The sequence below is a fragment of the Egretta garzetta genome, unplaced genomic scaffold (assembly GCF_000687185.1).
Source record: "Egretta garzetta isolate BGI_Z169 unplaced genomic scaffold, ASM68718v1 scaffold68, whole genome shotgun sequence".
In the NCBI taxonomy this organism is placed as follows: domain Eukaryota; kingdom Metazoa; phylum Chordata; class Aves; order Pelecaniformes; family Ardeidae; genus Egretta; species Egretta garzetta.
Genome location: NW_009260774.1, coordinates 2,570,774 through 2,585,075, shown reverse-complemented (window position 1 = coordinate 2,585,075; position 14,302 = coordinate 2,570,774).

Below are 14,302 nucleotides of genomic sequence, written 5' to 3'. Positions count from 1 at the left end.
AATTTTTTTTTTTTTTTTTTTTTTTTTTTAAAGACCATCAGTTATCCCTGGTAATAAGAGGCAGAGCACAAGTGTTTTGTTTGCAACTAGAATAATACCTGCTCTACAGACAGGCAAAACTTACATTAAGATTTGCACAACACTTTGTGTTACTTAATCCCAAAACTCAAGCTCAGTTGCTGAAAAATATGTCCACATGCATGCAGTGGGCTGTAGTCCTTCATGGAGGGACTGGGCATTGCCCTGGAGTGTTACCAGCTGAAGTACAGCCAGCTAATAAGGCAGATGTCAGGAGAGGAAAATACAAACAGCAGAGATGCATTTTATTTATCATTTTTCTCCCTCCAAGTGAAGCAAACCTTTATTTGCAGTTTGCTGGCATTCTTCCTTCCACCTGTTTGTCTATCAGTCTGACTGTGGTATTCAATGTTACTGATTGTCCAAGGTGAAAACTAGAAAGCTGAAAATATAGCTCCTAGATGGTATAATGGGCAGAAAGTCAATCTGAAATTCTTATTCAGTGCTTCAGGCGGAAAAATGATTCTGCTGTCCCCTGCTGCCACCTTTTCCTGTCACTTGTAGCAGTTTAATCAATGAGTCCCTCCTGTTGAATATATAGCTTAACTTTTGTAAGTAGGTATAAATGCATCCCTCTGCCGGACAAACCAACCAGACCAAGTGGGGAGACCATGGGGACACTGAGAGACTCTCCAGAACTTAACTGCCATTCACTTTTTGTTTTTACAGTATTTTTCCCAGAAGCAGGGGAGAAGAAACACGCTCTAGCCAAAGGCAATCTTTTCATAATAAGCACAGCATATAAATATAGAACAACCATTTTTTTTCTCAGACTTGTTAATTATTCCAATATATGCTTTCACGGAATAACAATGCACTTGATGAGCCAGTCTGTGTCATCCTGTTGCTATAGAAATTGCTCAGTATAAGCCTCCTGGCAGTGTAATCAGTTTAACTCCCTTTAACCATCAGGGAAAGGGCAAAATAGAGCACTTCTGGATTCCATTTTTTATTTAAACAATTGCAAGTTCATAGACATAGATGTGTAGTTCCTCGTCGGGACAGCACAGCCTTTGGAGGACACTCGTTCACTGCCTGCTCATGGCTCCCGCTTCTCATTGTGGCCCAGAGCAGACACGGGTCTGCCCAGGGTTGGTGCCTATGGTGCCAAGCAGAAAATAAACCCATCAAAGACCATAGAAACACAGACAGTTGTTTAACACATCAAGTTCCACATCAAGGACCCCACATCAGCCCAACTTAACACCATGAACTCAAAGTCACAGGTAGGGCCCTGAATAGCTGCTTCATTTTCCGGTAGTCTTGGGTGGTGACTGGTTCCACAGTTGTCCCAGTGCCACAGTAAGATAGTCGTACCGCAACCTAGCAACAGGGTCTTAATGCAAAGTATTCTTATGTATGAGTTTTGGCACAGATGCAAAGAGATGGAGAAATAACAGCATCTTAGGCGGATCCCATTACTGGACAACTAAAGTTTTCTGTGTGACTCCACAAACTCCCATTCGATGGATGGGATTACAATATTTTAGGCTCCACTCTTCCCTACTTCAACTTAATATTAGATTCTTAATTAACTGAAATGAGCCAAAGATAAGGCTATGATTGTATTATCTAAATCAGCAGTGGGGTTTTTTGTGTTTAGACCTCAGCACTTTGTGGACTTTTATGTGCCTTTCAGAGTACTAGTTAAAGTACTGAATTTACTTTTTTATTATTTTTTATTTTTACAAGTGTGTTTGAAAAGAACTTTCACAGCAGCATATGTACAGCTTTGTATACAGGATAAACTGTGTAAGATTACAGAATTGTTGACATTGTAGAAAACAGTATTGTAACAAAATTGCACATATTGCCCCAATTTTAAATATAAACAAAATCTTAGAAGGTTTCTAAACTATATTCCCCAAACCTATGCTACTACATATGCATTGCATAGGTTGTATTGCTACCTAGTCACCATAGAAGCATTGCAAGAATTTTACAAAACTCCCGTGATAATCAGTGGCAAGCATTGCTAATGACTTACTGAACTTCATTGATAGAAGCCCATGTGAAATATGCAGGGTGAGGTAGGAGGTTAAGCAGTGGAGATGGGTGTGATCTGGTCTAGAAACTTAATTAGGAGTGAGTGAACAAGAAAGATAACCTTCTAAGTTATTCTTAGTTTGGACTCCATTTATTGCTCTTGGTAATGTAGGATGGAGATTTCCCAAACACTCTACCTTTCATCTTACAAAAAGTTAGATTCCTTTGACACAGCCTTTGTACCTCCTACTTTTCCTTTCCTTCTTTCTTTGCAGTTAAATTAAAAGTTTGAAATCACTGTGTGATGGAGACCAGCAATGTTTCAAATAGCATTCTTCATTTTTGGGACAGTATCATGTTCCAGTATCAGCTTCTCTAAAAAAAAGCCTGCTAGGAATAAGTATACGAGTTTCTTGTTTGTACAATAGCCCAAACTCAGTTAGTTTCACAGTAGCAAAATATTTCTAGTTTCAAGGTTCTGATCTTGAAGTTATTTTTCTGTTTGACAAATGATGTAAGGCCAAACATAGAGAAGCCCTAGAGAGCACAAAAAGCTTTTCATTTCAACTTTATTTGAACTGGATTTGGGATAGGATGTATTTCTTACTGTGTGCTTTTCTTAGTATGCTCCTTGCACAATACAGGGGTGATCCCAAGTGGGACTCATATGCACTTCTCCAACAGAAGTAAAAAAGGGATGTGAACCTAAGGGGGGAAGGTTGGGAATTAGGTTCTCTCAATTTCTGCCAGGTCTCACATTTATCTTGCTACTCACGCAATGTTCTAGTTCCTTCTGGTTTTGGCTGATTTGATTAAAAACAAAACTAAAATCTCACCTATTTTCTCTTTGTCTAAATTTTTTCACTTCTAAAGGTAGTCTTGCTGAAAAAATGTTTAACGTTAAGATTGATTGCTAGAAGATGGGAACTATTTCCCACTGAGAAACTTTGAATAACACACACGTTTGCCCTCAGTGAAATATCTGTAGAGAAGTGGGGGCTCAAGTGAAAAAAATTTACTCTTGATCAAATGCCTTTTTTTACCCCTGATTTTATTTTCTAGATCAGAGTGTTGATCATAGAAAAGTAGATTTAATGATTGCCCCCTAAACTACTCTGTGTCTTCCTTCAGTCTGTGGCACCTACCTCAGGTAATTTGGCAACTTTAAATAAACCAGTTATAAGTAACCATGAGGGTCTGATGCCAGCTTCAGCACTGCGTGGCCAGCTCTGCATGGCCATGTGAGAAGGAGAGAAGCTTCCAGTGCAAGATGCTGATTGTTGCAGGAACTCAAATCCCAACTGAGCCTGGGAATGGCAGTTCTTTTAGTGTGAGTGTAAATGACTCCGATAAGCATAAAAGTATCTTGTGGTTTTCATTTAAATCAAACTCATTGAAACAAATTAAATGGTAAAACTGGTTTCCTCTGCTAAGTTTTTATACAGTTTAACCTATGAGCAGAGAGTTGAAGACAATTACTTAGGGGATGCATCTAGAAAAGAATGCATTAGGATACTTCATCTTTTTATAAAAGATAATATTTACTTGTGATAAATTTTATATTAATTATTGTAAGTAAAAGCCTGTATTATGTTTTCCTTACACAGAACAATTACTCAACATGATCCTGGAGTTGTGGGTAAAACATTTAGTCTTCAATTGCCCACTATAAAAAGTAGAAATCTGTTCAGTGATCGGACTTTTTACCACAAATTAAGGCCTGAAACCTGTGGGTTTTTTGCTCCATGATGGCCATGTAGAGCTGTGTTTTCATGTACACATATCTGCAGCCACAAAAGTTGTCTCTGAGAAAGAACAATGAGGAAACAAACCCTGAGAAAGCAAAGTCCTGGAAGACCAGATGATTTAAACATTGTTGTGGCCACTTCAACCAGCTAGAAGTCAAGCTGAAACTCTGCCACTTGTTTCTAGAAAGTCCCTCCGTGAGGTAAAGGTCATGGCAAAAAAAGAGTTCGATCTTCTACCTTCCGCTTTAAAACAATAATTTTCCTTTTTTTGAGAAGAATTGAGTTGTATGTGTGTGTGTGCATGTGACAGAGAGGGAAAAAGGTAATCTATAGTTTTCTGAAAGTTTCTACATTTTAAGTAATACTTTGATCTTTTTACCTTAAAAAGCAGTGTCCCAAATCTTATTGTACACATTTCTTGAAAGAAGCTGTTCTGCTGATGGTGATGAGGAGGGGAGCTAAAGAAAGACACAGTAATGAGTAATAAATGTGAGATTTAAGGAACAAGCCTTCTAAAATGCCACTTCTGAAGATGTACCTCTTCAAAACAGTAAGGATCTTCACCGTCTGAACTGTGACATCTAGAAAGCAGCAGCACTTAGCTCAAGTGTACATAAGACTTGTGAGCCCTTACTACTATCTCCATGTAGATTGACATATTTTATTACTGGAATATTCCTTGTAGTGTTGCCTCTATGTGGAACACCAATAACAATCCTATGCATGTTCTAGTTCAGTCTTAAATTTAATGTCAAAATAGAAGACACAGACATACAAGGAATGGTACAAGGAAATTCACTGCAAATTCACACTCTACATGGCTTTGTTTCCAACAAATCTGACCTTCTTACACATCTAAGGAAACATTAGAAGGCACATTTTTTTAAATTTTAGTCCTTGAAATGAACTGGTTTTTGCTTTGAGGAAGCATACTGGTCATAGACAGGTTCTATACCCCAAAACTGACATCTTGCAAGCTGTTTGCTTTTGTCTCGGTGACTGTGATGTACTTTATGTCTTCAATAACTGCGAGTTTTCTGGTATTTATATCTTGATGGACCTAAGAGAGTTTTTGCAAACTCCACGAACCTGACACATATTATCTGGAAATAAGCATACAAGTCAAGAGCAAAGCAACATAAATTATCCAGCTAAACAAAACCCAGTGAATGTGATCAGGAGATCTAGATTCAAAGCACAGAGCTCACATGTCCTTGTCCAAAGACTTAACTGTATATTTCCATTGGCAACATAATGACATTCAGTGGATGATCATCAGCAAGTATCTATCTCCTCCTTGTGGGAATTTGTGTTTTTCTATTCTGTTGGTCTACAATTCCTGTAGCTGCAAATTTGTCTATTATAAATTTAACATTTTTTATAAGTCTTTCATTTACAGATACAGATAAATTGATGTTTACTATTCAATTTTTAATTCAATATTTTAATATTTATGTTCAATAGCTGTTAATTGCCAAGTAACTCAGAGTTTCCATATAAACTATCACAATAGTTAATGTGCTTACAGTGGTCTATCACATGGAAAAGATGATGGTTTACAAATTTAAAATAATTTGTATAACTTACAATTTTACCTTGCCATTTAAGCATCCTCCTATAAATTTCATCAGTAGAAACAGTATTGTGCTACATATGCTTCACAGGAATAACAGACAACCTCCATAGGAGCTTCTTTAATTGCTGATAAGCAGGGCTGAAGAAAAGCGAAGCATAAAATTCAGGGGGAAATCCCAGGGGCTAAGTCTTGTGTCATTTAATAGCAGTTTAATGGATAATGTTTGTGATGCCTTAGAAGTACATTGCAATGTCTTAAGAAGTTCTTCCAAAGTCAGAAAAAATTGTCTCTCTAGATGCTGGGTGTTTCCCCAGAATATGAAGGTGTTTAGTGCTGGTTGCTGTGATATGCCTGGAGTCACCTTCCCCAGTTAAAGCATCTAAAGGCATTTTTTGATCTGAACCAATCATCCAGAAGCCTTCTGCAATCAATGCAGTGGAAACCCCAAGCATGACCGCTTCCATTCTAAGACATACGTCCTAGGTAGGCCAGCTGAACTGCCTGCTGAAGATACCGACCTTGCTCTGTTGAGGGAGCCAGGATGGCCAACTTATAGAGAGCAGAGACAGAAGAAATTAGTCTTAGCCCTGTAGCGCCTTCAAGGCTTACCTTTTGTTAGCATACACAGTTTATTCGATTTGACCTACTGTGACTCAGTAACCTGCTGAGCCACTTGATGACAGGAGAAAGAAACAATGAGTTTTAGCTACTATATCTGCTTTGCCTGTCTATATATGGCGGCTACTTACAAAACCCATTGGAGAGAGAGTTGAAGATTTTGACCAATCAGCGCCATTAGCAACATTTGTTACAATCTTTTTCATGATGACTGACACCTATAAGCTGGCACCTGAGCAAATAAAACAATACATTGAGGATGATGTATTAAAATAGGAAATTGTCACGCTGCAGATTGCTGTCTAGAGCTATTGAGTGGGACATTGAGCTCTACATGAAAGCTATCTTTAGGTCTCCTAATTTTGTATTAGTCTGCATTTTTCCAAGTTCAAATGATTGCACCAATAAGCAAGATGGTATAAAGACTCCTGAGCAGATAGAGAGAAGTGTTTGCTTCAAAGCACAGAGAAATAATTTTCAGAAGTTAGTGAGTAACCAGCCATGTGGAATAGCAAGCCATTCCTTGGTGAATAGTCAATGTCAAATTTAATATATTATTCTCAGAAGTCCCTTTGTTTATGATATTTAAGGCTTTAGCTATAGCATTTCCAAAACAGCTGACTAGAGGACTGGAAAATATGGCTGCCCTTTGATTTTGCATAACACAAACTCTACCTTAGTTTTTACTTTAAGAAGCTTAAATTACTGACATTTTATCAGCTTTAAAAACATCTCCAAACTTAGTTTTGCCAATTTCTTTTAGAAACAGTTTCTCAGCAGTTTCTTTTCATAACAGAAAGACAAAATGACCTTTCTGCTTAACTATTTGGGACAAAGTCAATTTGTGCTCCATCTCCTGCAAGTGTAATTGAATGATCACTAGCCTGAACTCTAAGTTACATAATTGTAATTAATTATATCACAATTGACCTGCAGTTCTGCTTCTCAGTCCTCCCTTATGCCCTTCTCAAACTGGGACCACACTAACAGAAAAATGATACCCTGCACTTTTAAATTCAAAGCCTAAAAAATCAGTTTCTCTCAACAGTAGTAAACATCACACAGCAACTTTCAAATATCAGCTTCGTACTGCCATTTTTGAGGTATATTTTTTTTTGCTGATGCTGCATTAACAGAAACCATAGTCCAGTGTTGGAAAGCAAAAGCAGGCTTTGAGAACCCCTGATGGGACAGCATGAAGAGAAAGCATAAGCGATAGTCAAGTAGAAAGCTGATGTGGGAAATTCTGACTGATGCCTAAACGTGACTGATAAGCAGATGAAAGGCAGGAGGAACAATGTCAGCTGATGCTTAAAATAGCCCAGAGAAAATGAGAGAACAGTAGGATCTGTTGGGGATGGGTCAATGCTTTGATAGCATTTCTAAATCAATGTCACAGACTCCTGGTGGCAGTACAGCAAAGGACTTAAGAAGTCAGAGAAGTCAGGTTTCCTGTTAAGCCAGCTTGTGAGTTTCCTCATTATTAATCAAGGCCCGTTTTAAAACAAAGGATAGGCTGCTATGGACTAGCCCCTGCATTCTTTCATCTTTGACATCTGGTAGTATGTCCATTCTCAAATAGGAGGGATACTCACTGCAAGTTCAGATCCATTTTTTTATCCACTATTGAATTACTGTGAATCCTTTTACACAGATACTATTTTTACAGCTCACATAGCCGTTCTCATATACAATGGAAACTCCATAGCTTGTGAAGCATCACTGAAAAAGAGAAATACTCAGAATTTTAAAAGGTAATATTCTGTATTTTTATATTTCTTTCAGACGTCAGAGACTAGCTATTAGTGTTTGATGAATGATGAACACTCATATGGATAACTTATGATTTCATGACTCACAACACCTCAAAGGACAGCACTACCGTTTCCATTGTACTACCTACAATAAAAATAGACTACCTCTTAAATTAAAGAACAGGACATTCTGGTTTCATAAAAAAATAATGACATATTGGCAGGAATTCTCCTCCTTAGGCTATTGTGACTTTATTGAGTCCGTGGGCTTGCTCCTGGTTTACACAGTAATGAAAAAGAATCTGGCTAAGAATTTTTATACATTTCTGATAACCATCTTTGATTCCTACATATGAAAGTGCAAAACTTTGAGGGGTTTGAAATGACCTTGAAGACTTATATTACTCCTTCCACACAGAGCTTATGCTGTATCGCAAACATGCACACGCACAAACCAGAAAGGCAATTATAAGAGGAAATGTTATTATTTCCCAGATACTGCACTTCTAAGGAACTGCACAGCACCAGTGAAATACAGAGCTGAATCCTCACAGGCAGCATGGAGGGTCAACTCCTGCACGCTGTGCTCCTGGTGGGCAGCACTTATCCGGTGGTAGTGGGTATGACACCGCTTTCCCCACCTCTTTGATGATGCCCTACTGCTCAGAGGTTCCTTCGAGGGACCAGTTTCTGCCCAACATACAGGTATGCAAAATCTGTTTCTCCTTCTATTGAGGTACATGTGTTATCTTTTTTACATGCTTCAGCCTGCCATACTCTAGCTGGCTCCAGGAAACACCCTCCTTGGGAGAGTTTTCTTCCCCAACCCAAAGCTTCAGCCCAACCTCCGCCCAGTGGCAGCCAAAATCTCCTTCAACATTGCCTCTTTTCTTTTTTTCTCTCCCTCCCCACTCCCTTCCCCAAGTATCAGGGGTGCACTTTCACTTTTATGTCTCATTTGGGCTCTGCTGCATTTCTAAATCAGTGAGGGTGGCTACAGAGAAGTAGTTTGGGGCTAAGTATGAGGGACTTCAAGATCCTGTGATACTCCAAAGATAACCTCCAACCCCTTACCATATCCTTATCTGTCCTCTTGCAGTGATGAGCCCTAAAACATTCAGAGTTTATAGATAGGTAGGATTTCATGTAGGAAGGATTTTCTATGTAGGAAAACCTGAATCCCTCACAAAGAGAGGAGGTTCTGGATGCAGAGGGAACAGGTGAAGAAATGGTAGAGGGAGGATTATTCTGGTTCATTCATTGGGATAGAAGGGTGAAGGATGGTGTCAGAAGAGTTTAGGAGCAGGGTATGATACTGTGATTAAGCTGGTGGGAGGCTCTAAAGCCACTGCTCTGTAAACAATTTCAAAATGCCCTGGTGTACAAGGGCACATGTAGCTCCCCAAGGTTCAAAGACAAGACTGTTATGGAAATCTCTGGATTGTAGACCATAGTCACATCCGTCCATATCAAGAATAGGTGTGTTTCTCCAACAGCAAGCTTAGGAAAAGTCAAACATTTCAATAATCTACAAATTTAGTAGATATATCTGAATAATGGAGGAAGAAAACAAATGTCTGAAGTTAGTAAATGCAGTATGTTGGATGGCTGTATGCTAGGTTCTTTGCAGCCTGTTAGCAGTAGCTTCACAAAAAGGCCTTGGGCAGTTATGGTGCCTGAGGGATTAGATTTGGAAGAAAACCCCAGAAATTTGGCTTTGTTGGAATAAGTTTGCATCAATGTTCGACACAGAATAGAACACAGTGTAATTTGGCAGAAGCACAGCACTATGCATTTTATTTCAGGACATTTCATTGTATGTCTGTGACAATTTAAAAATAAAAGCTATGTATTTTTGGCGGGGACTTAAAAGCTAATGTTGAGAATTTGGGATTCAGTCAAAAATATTTTTGGACAGTGTTCTGTGCTTTCATGGTTAATCTTGAATGCATTTATGTTAATATCCAGCTCATTCTTTTTCATGTGCATAATGTCTCTTTACTTGATCAGCAAGACCAGACCTTTATAATTTTGGAGAAATACAGTGATGGAAAGAAATATTTATCTTGCTGTTTCTTATTATGTGTTCCAATAGCTATAAAATAATGTATTGAACTACAGTATTACACATAATAGTACAAAACGAGCTATCTAGAATTGTTAAATCTAGCTTTCTAAATCTGTCCTTTCAGATAAAAAGCTTTATATCTAATGTGACCAGCCTGAGGCATATTTTATTGTTATAAAATACCACGTAAAGCTCTAATATTTCTTTTCAGTCTCAGTAACTTTAATTTTAAATTACTTTAAATGCCTTGTTTACTGATGAAAAATCTTTATATTTAGATTGATTCGAATGGTTTTAAAGAATTCATAAAACATATCCTTACATTCGATGCAATGACACACTGTGGAAAAGTGGTTCACAACTTTCATATTAATCACCTTTCTATCTTCCTTAAAAGACTTATTTACCTGAAATTTAACAGATTGTTCCTTATCCAAACCAATGAAAAAATTACATCTAAATGTAGTGCCTCACATGAACAGGTTATTTATGTCTTCTATTTGAAGATCTGGCTATTTAATTCCCTTCCTCGTATTAGATAATTCCTGCATGTTGACATGGCATGAATAAAGTCCTGCAGGTGGAGGCAAACAGTGTTTTGAAAGGATATGAACACATTCCTACGGTGCTGTGACTTCTTTAATATCTCTGATGTAATTTAAGAAATTCTGTAGAGTCACTGACTGGATCTAGCAAATGTGGGCTCCATGTAGGATGCCCCATGGGATAGGGACCCAATTTGATCAGGTGCAGGGGAATCAGTAACAGATATTTATAAAGAGTCCTACTCCAGGCACAGTCGTTAGCAGGCTTGGACATTATGCAGTCTTTGAGTGGTGCACATTGAAAGCATGGCTCTAGGTACTTAGGTACGTATATCTAGGTGAACTAATTATCTGGAAGGCAGCTGAAATCAAAGCTTGTTTGGCTCAGAATAGCATCTGAAAATTAGTATGTGAGAAGTTTACTGATTAAAATAGACTTTGATTAAAATTAGGTAAGACACTACTGAAGCGTGAATTATTTGTGTCACTATAAATGTAGAGACTTAATGTAGAACTGACTGTGTAATGAAGAAAGTTGGTAATGAAAGCTATACATTTTGGGATGATATTTCAAACTTTAAGAAGTTCCCAACCTACTGATTCTATTCCAGGTTATTATTTCATATTACTCCCACAGCCTATGTTATCAGAAGTTACAGGTACATGCCCTGTAACTCTCATATTGTGCAGACATAAGCAGGACGTTGGGAGAAGCTGCATGGAGTTAGATTATAGATCCACCTGCTTCAGTACCCAGTCTCTGACAAACCTCCAAGGGTGGATGCAAGGTGAAGAGTAGAAGAACAAGGAAAGAAAATATCATACTCTTTTAGAATCATAGCATCGTTTAGGTTGGAAAAGACCTATAAGATGTTCAAATTCAACCAATAGAATCATAGAATCGTGTTTTTTGAGCACTGTCTCCAAATCTATGAGTCAGGGATACCTTCAAGGAGTCTTTCTGCCTCAGACCAATGAAATTTGTTTTGGAACACAGGCATTCTGCACAGCTTTGGATGAAAACTTGCTTCTGATTTTTCCTTCCTTACTTTGAAGTCTGAGGTTCTTCTCTTTTTACAGAATTGTTGACAATTCTTTTTCAGATGGTTATTTATTTTAATAAGGAACACAGTCTTTTTATCTCATTGCTCCATTACAGTGTCCCTTCTGAGCTTTACAATGCTGAAATACACTGAACCTAACAACTGGAATGGACTAATATGGATTATGGTAGGACACATTTTCAGGAGGGTCAGTAGGAGTCTTCCAATGTCAGTAAGCCTCAGCAAGTGAGGGAAAGGAAAAAGTGTTTCACTGACAACTTGGTACAGCGAATACATTCCTTTTTCCCCTCTGTGTTTAATTTTCTGGATTTCTACTCCTTGCATGTGCATGGCACATTTGTTACTGGGTGTGTAATATATCTGAAAGGTCCAGTGTTGTGCTGTGCACACTACCCTGAGCTTGCACTGAACGAACTATCAGCTCTGTCAAACTGGGACTCTGCCTGGGTAAGTGTATGCTTATCAGTAGGATCAGTTAGCCAACGTGGAGTATTTGCTGCTTGGATATCCCTGCAGTTTGTTGTTTCTTACATACAGACATCTAACAAATAAGAGAGATTGGTCAGTATTTTAAAATAGCCTGCACTGTGTATTCTGTTTCATTTTATTTCCTTTCCTTCAGAAGGGAATCTATACAAGACAAAATAAAAGTCCCTCATGCTACAATTCAATTATGTAGTTAAAATCATGGTTTTAGTCTCAACAGAAGAGAAAGGATTTGATACTTAGGAAAACAACTATAGGAACTTCTTCTCCCACCTGAACCACCCAGCAGGGTTTTCAAGTGGCAACTGAAATACTCACACATCATGTGTCACCTAATTCAAAGCTCAGTAGACATATTTTGATTTATATCAGCTGGTCTCAGGTAAGACCTCTGACCTGAACCCGTAGTTCTAGAGTGTTTGAACATTTCAAGCTTGAACAACTTTTAATAGCATCAACCCCATGACCTAGAAATAAAAATATATTTTGAAAGAAATTGAGAGCAAGCACAAGAATGAAAAAGTCCTACATCTGTAGGGAGCCTCATGTGGTATTTTTCTCTTCTAGAATGCAAGCCCGAGTGATTGCAGTGAGTTGAGTAGGTATACATAATTTTCTGAGGGATCAAGGCCTATAGAAAAAAAAATGATGGAAATTATAGAGATTAGGAACATGTTATTTTGTAGAACTGTTTCCCCATGGAGGGTAGTGAAAGCTGCTTGGCTGTTTAAGATGCAAGCATATGACTGTTGTGGTTTAACCCCAGCCAAAAACCAAGAACCACACAGCCTCTCAATCACCTTGCCCCCTCCTTGCCCGCCCTCCCCCCTGCCCATACAATGGGAGAGAAAATTGGAAAGACAAAAGTAAGAAAACACATGGGTTGAGATAAGAAGAGCTTAATGCTGTCCTGGGTGTGCCCTCACCCAGCTTCTTGTGCACCTGGCAGAGCATGGGAAACTGAAAACCTCCTTGACTAGTCTAGGCACTACTTAGCAATGTATGTTGTTATCAATATTATTGATATATATATGATATATATATATATGATATTATAACACACATATCAGTGTGTTATCAATATTATTCACATCCTACATCCAAAACACAGCACTATACCAGCTACTAGGAAGAAAATTAACTCTAGCCCAGTGAAAACCTGGACAATGACTGCAAAGTTAAGCTGGGGAAACTCCAGTGAGAATTTGTGATAGCAGAATTGTTATAAAAATGTTGGTATTTATGTGTTTCCATCTGTCTTTATTTCACTAACAACATGGTTGGGCATCAGACAAAATTCTGACTCTTTTTTCATTCTCTTCTTTTATTTAATGTATCAGAATGTGTTTGCCTATCTTACCTAGAGTTTGTACACTAGGCCTTTTAAATAGGAAAATCTCTTCCAATAAATCAAGGCTTCTCTAACTTAGCTGGGCAGCTGGCACCCCTGTTTATGGCTTAAGAGGGAATTTGAAAACATCTGTGCCTGATGAATTACCATGAATGCACACTGGCTCCTGCAGCAGAAATAGTTCAGAGGTGTGGATAGATGGTAATAAATAATTAATGAGCACCAAAGTAATATCTTTCTTTTATTGCTGGAGCTGGAGTGAGCACACAGAACAAGCAATAAAACAATCCTTGCTTTTCCATTCAGCAGGCTTTCTGTACTGATTACCAGCCAGCACAGCTCAGGTAGCGCAGAAGGTATGGCCCCTGTCTTGTGCCTCCTAGCGACATCTGTAATCCTTACTCAGCTGAGCGGTATTCCCACTTAAGGCATGGGGAATGCTTGGGTGTTCAAGGGGTCTTTCTACATGGGAGATCTGCGGTGTGTGTGAAATGATTCTGTCTCTTCTCTCAGTACTTCCAAATTGTTTCTGAGTCTAGACAGCTCAAAAGTAAAATTTTCCTTTCCTTCTCTTTCGTCATTTCATTGTTTACACAGTGCATGTTTATGAGGATTGAAGAGGAAATTTCAGAGGCTTTTTGATAATGACTGAGATAAAACTGCACAAAACTCTGGACTGCATGGCTCGCCCTCCAGTTGCCAAATCTACCAGTGGCAGATAGTCAGCTGAACACAGTCTGGCAGTACATTCCGCCAGGAGCTTGTGCGCATTGGCCCGGACAAGGAGGGTTAGACTCCATTGGCATATTGAAGCATATAATATTGTTTGATGAAAATGAAGTATTCAGATTTTGTCCTCCCCAGAATACATCTCTAACCTCACTACAAGGACTCTGGACAAAAAAGATTGGTTTCTCTCAGATGGAAGTCACGATGATGTGAAGAGCCCTTTGCTTTATGATTTTTCAAGTTTTTATTAAAGAAATCTGTCACCCACCTTAAAAGTTATCGTATTGCAAATTCCTGCT